Consider the following 5,701-nt stretch of genomic DNA (forward strand, 5'->3'; position numbering starts at 1 on the left):
TATCGGTTTATATTTATTTAAAATACAAAATAATTTGTATATGTAAATTGGTTTGATAAATATTCAGGTAGTTTTAATATGGAATGCAATTGAAGGAGACATAAAATATTTTATTTTTAAAGATTTTACTTATTTACTTGAGAGAGAGAGAGCTCACACAAGCAAGGGGAAGGGGCAGAGGCAAAGAGAGAAGCAGACTCCCCGCTGAGCAGGAGGCCCCACATAGGGCTGGATCCCAGGACCCTGGTATCATGACCTGAGCTGAAGACAGAGGCTAAACGGACAGAGATACCTAGGCACCCCTAAAATTTGTACACAATGTGATGAAAACGATGACATTTAGTTTATAAGCAAACTAGCAATAACTACTGTTTGATGGCATAGATTAAGCGATACTAACAAACCTCCGCAAATAATTATTGGTGTGAAATCTAGGCACATTGTTTCTCAACGCGCCACCCTGGGAAAAAATATGAATCTGGTGTTTGAACAGAGACTCTGATTCTGCATGTCTTGTGTGGAGCTGTGGTGTCCGCATTCATATCACGTACTGTGGCTGATTTTTGTGCATTCTACTGGTGAAAATCTAAATACATCTGTGCTGACAACTTAATTCTTCTTCAGTTAAGGCCACCGTCATACCAAGGAAAAGAATCCTTGTGCTTATCTGCGTGAGTTGAGAAAACATTGTTCCTTCCCGGAAGGTCGCCCTGTGGAAGAGGCAGTGGTCACGCGGGTCTCCCCACTGCTTCTGGGGAGCAACCGCGGAGCAGATGAACCCGGCCGGAGGCGGCGGTGAGGAGCGCACCAGCAGTTTGCTGCCACACCGCGGAGAGCGGGGTGGGGGGGGGGGGGGTGGGGGGGGGGGGGGGGGGGGGGGGGGGGGGAGCGGGAACAAAACCAACCCGGGGCTTGGCCGGCTTTTCCGGAGCCGTCGGGGCAGGTGTCTCGCCCGCGGATTTGGCCGGCGTCCCGCGGACTGGTAGGAACCCTCTGTCTCCGTATTTAAATGTGGATCCACGGTATCTCGCTCAGGATAGAGATGAGTGTATCTCATCAACGGAGCTAATAAAACCCGGGCCAGATTTGACCTGGCCTTCTTTGCCATCGGTGGATGTTGTATGATGGGGGCTGCATTTGGAGCAATGAACGGTCTACGGCTAGGATTGAAGGAAACCCAGTACATGTCCTGGTCCAAACCAAGAAGCGTAGAGATGCTGAACATGCTGACTAGGCAAGGGGCACTTTGGGCTAATACTCTAGGTTCTCCGGCTTTGCTCTATTTGGTGGCATCACTGAGAAAACACGAGGTGCAGAAGATGACCTTAACACGTAGCAGCTAGAACCACGACAGGCATGTTGTATCAATGTCCAGGTGGTCGTCGAGGGGTTGCACGAGGTGGTCCAGCAGGACTAACGCTTACCAGCCTCTATGCACTATATAATAACTATGCACTATATAATAACACGTGAAAGGCTCCTGACTCCGACAGTCGCTCTGAGGATTTTGCCACCTTAGGAGTGGAGGACACTTTAGTAGTCATCCAGATTAATTTATATGTCAGTCTAGAGCTACTCTTTCTTCCTACAATTAGTCTGAAAAATTGGAGATTCCAGTTTGCTGTGGTGAAGATCATGAATGGTTGACCAGGACTGGCATTCCTTCTAGCCGGAGTGGAAGCCAGAACCCTCTGGTGGCTGAGTAATGTGGTTCTCCCCTACCCCCTGAACTGGAAAACGACTTACTCACAGAATTCAGGTCATGATTGTTGCCAGTAAGGTATCCCCACATTTGTTTACTTAATGATCTGAAGCTGTAAGTTGCCTTGTATTCCCAATAAAAGGTGAAAATAGAAGGAAAAAAAAAGAAAAAAGAAAACCTTGTCCCTTAGTACATTTGGAAGAGATCAAATCATGACATTCTTTTCAACCTAAAAATACAGAACCCCAAGTTATTGCAAATTTTGTGTTACTAACACGCTCCACTTTCTATTTTATAAAAACTATCTGGTTGTACTGCAATTGGTTTACACTATAGTATCTTATGGCCTTGAACCACAATTACTACTTTTAGAACATAATTTAGCAATATTATTATATTAAAATTCAATATCTTTCCAGGTACAATCGATTTAGTATGCACGATTTAATAATTTATATAATTAGAATAACTTCATTTATGTTGTTAGGAGTGCCATCCAGACACTTCGCTATAATATAGTGTGTTCAAAGTACTGATTTATGACTTCTGAGTGGTTTGTCCAAATTAATGTGAAATTTGCACTGGGTCATTAATTTTTTTCTGTTACTTGGTAACCAAAAAAAAAAATGTTTTAATATTGTACATCATAAATCATTCGCTTTCTAATAATAATAAAAAAAAACCCTAAACTCTTTGTGGCTCTACATACAGCAGTTGGGATCTTCATGAGGTCTGAGTGTCAGTGGAGAGAGCTGAACAAAAAACAAAGCCAAGGCTAGCCAGGAAAGCAAGCGTGAGTTTTCCAGACAGATTTTTAAGAGGTATTTTGTTTCCCAGAGGAGGAAAAGCGTGTCAGCCGGAAATGGGACGCTTTCAGGGATTAAGACTAAAAAGAAACTAGGCAGAGAACTCCTACAAGAGTGAAAAAGGATAGAGAGTAAATGATTATTAGTAACACAACATAAAGCTCTTTGCTGTTCTATTTTGCTTGGCTCCTCATGCTTCCTATCCAGGAATGTCTCCAGCTGGGCTCTATTTACTAAAATAAAACAGTCGTTCAGCGAAATTATGCCAATACCCTGGGGCGGGGGTGGGATCATTATAACTGTATCTGTCCAGTGCAAGGTACTGTGAGGACTACAATTTATGATTTAATCTTTAGAGTAGTCTCCATAGCCTCATGTGAGATAGAATTTTGACAGCTCAAACCCTCTTTCTCAAAATAATCCAAACAATCCAGGAACCAAAGTTTTCCCTATTATTCCCTTTGAGGTGCAATTATCATAAAGTCCAGTTTTAGTCCTTGATTAAAAAGTGAAACTGAAGGGAAAAAAAGTGAATTTGGATTGTACATCTAACAATCAGGAAATAGAGCTGAAGGAGAAGCTCCTGGGTAGCGTGGATCCCACTCATGATATAATGATTAGTCTTATGTGTCAATTTGAAAAGGCAATAGTATTGGTTATTTAATTAAACACTAATCTAAGTGTGGCTGTGAAAGAATTTTGTGGATGTGGTTAATTAACATTTGCAATCAGTTAATTTTAAGTTAAGATTACCCTCAATAACACAGGTGGGCCTCAAACAATCAGTTGAAGGCCTTAAAAGCAAAAAGCTGATTTTTTTTTTTCCAGAGAAGAAATGCTGCCACAACGCAGTATCAAATGCTGGCAGCGTTTCCGATCTCCTGATATGCCCAATAAATTTCAGACTTGCCGACCACCACAATCATGTGAACCAATTTTTTAAATCTCTCTTTTCTTCTCTCTCGGTGCATATACGTGTAAATGTATGAATATACGTATGTGTGCAACCGAGTACTCAAAACCAGGACTCATATAAGTAGCTACTTGAAATGTCAAATAATTGGGCGCCTGGGTGGCTCAGTTGGTTAAGCGACTGCCTTCAGCTCAGGTCATGATCCTGGAGTCCCTGGATCGAGTCCCGCATCGGGCTCCCTGCTCGGCAGGGAGTCTGCTTCGTCCTCTGACCCTATCCCCTCTCATGTGTTCTCTCTCTCTCATTCTCTCTCTCTCAAATAAATAAATAAAATCTTTAAAAAAAATAAATAAAATAAAATAAAATGTCAAATAATTATATATGGTAACCAGAAAAAAAGCAGATGTTCAAAAAAATCACTAAACATCTTCTTTCTTACTTCTATAAGTAAACTAAGCACTATAGATACAAATAACAGCAAAACAGATACAACGTGGTCAGAAAACCTAGTGCACTACTCTCCACACACACGCACATATGTGTGCGTGTGCTGAGTACGCAGTCGAATGCTTTGTAAAGCTAGACTCTACTTAATGTTAGTGGTCATTGTGAGCTCTCTGAACACACGTTAATGTCACTAAGTATTTTGGTCAATATAAGGAATAGAGTTGAGAAGAATCAACAGCTGACACATTTTGACAGGACTGGAGAGAAGGATAGTATTGAAGAGATGATAAGGGAGCCGTAGCTAAGACACACAAATAGGTTTTCCATGCATCTTTGACAGTAATGAATGGTACATAATACCATCCAGGTAAGGAATGCTCAGTACATTCCAAAGAATGGAGAAGTCAGAGAAGCATGGAAACATTTGGAATTACTAAGTGTCATAAAAGCAAGATGATAGAATAAAGAACACACAGAGTATATTATCATTGAACTGTTTTATTTTCATTTTCAAAAAGCTATTAGCTTTTACCTTTACATTTAAACAACAATCTTAGTCTTGAAAGGCACCTAGTGAAGTCATGTTTTCTCTTATTGTGCCTTCAGATAAGTTTTCACCTAGATAGAATCTCTTTATTTTATTCCGGCTATAAAGAGCAAAAGACATTCACATGTTTCTTTGGTTCCTTCTGTCTGTGTTTAATATTCTCATCTTGTCGAGATTGTATTTCAGTGGTTTTCATAGTGTAGTCAGTGGATTCCTGTGTGTCTCTGAGATACATTCAGGGATCCATAAGGTCAAAACTGTTTTCATCACAATACTAAAACGTTATTGCCTTTTTTTCCATTGGTTGTACTGATGGTGGAAAATGAATTGGTGAGGAAAAAGCATGAATTGAAATTATGTTACTAAACTATAGTAGTCCTTTTATTTTTTACTTCTACACACTCACATGAAAACACGTGTTACTTAGGAATGTCCTGATGAAGCAGTAAAACATTAATTATACTAAATCTCTATCCCTGCCTATGTGCTTTTTAAAATTTTTTGTAATGAAATGGAAAGTACATATAAAGTGTTGCCGTCATGTACTAAAATGTAAGAGTTGTCTTGAGGAAAAGCACCTCTGCAATGGAGTTGCTAGCTGAACTAGCTGCTTCTTTTGTAATGGTAAATCATTCTTACTTGAAAGAATGACCAGCAATCAATGGTTATTCAGACTGGGGTATTTGGCAGACTTTTCTCCCAAAAAACAAAGTAAGCCTGTCATCTTAAGGAAAGCGACTGACAGAATTTATGGCTAATGATAGAATTTGATCTTTTAAGTGTAAGAGTTTGCCACTCTGAGACTTGCTAATACTTAAATTATTTTCTGGTAAAATGTGTAGTATCAACAAAAGTAATTTTCCACATTCCATAGTAAAATGTGACAACATTTGGAAGATATGCATAACAATGAACCTTTGCTTTCCAAATGATCAGTGATGATGTAACAAAATCAACCCAGAGTAAATGATGCAGTGAGAGTGCAAGAAAGACCACAGGATTTATTATAATACTCCCTTGATATGATACATGAGACTCTACTATAACTTGTTGGTATGATATCAAATAAGAAATATTCACACTTATCTGAAAAGGCTATTGATATATTTCTCACTTTTTCAATGATATTCAAGTACCCTGTCAATCTTTTTCCAACAATATAAGTCTTTTTCAACTACATATTTCTTCATTAACTTCAACCAACACAACATAGAGTCACATATTGAATGTAGACAGAGCTATGACAAGCCAGATATCTTCTAAAAGCTAAACAGTAAAGAAATTTG

General features: G+C 39.4%; 1 pseudogene; it reads left to right on the forward strand.

Moving 5' to 3' along the window:
* The first annotated feature begins 882 nt into the window (after positions 1 to 882).
* On the forward strand, positions 883 to 1,502 carry LOC118015139 (annotated as a pseudogene).
* The last annotated feature ends 4,199 nt before the right edge of the window (positions 1,503 to 5,701 follow it).

Source organism: Mirounga leonina, unplaced genomic scaffold, assembly GCF_011800145.1.
Source record: "Mirounga leonina isolate KUSES-001 unplaced genomic scaffold, KU_Mleo_1.0 Mir_165, whole genome shotgun sequence".
Classification (NCBI taxonomy): domain Eukaryota; kingdom Metazoa; phylum Chordata; class Mammalia; order Carnivora; family Phocidae; genus Mirounga; species Mirounga leonina.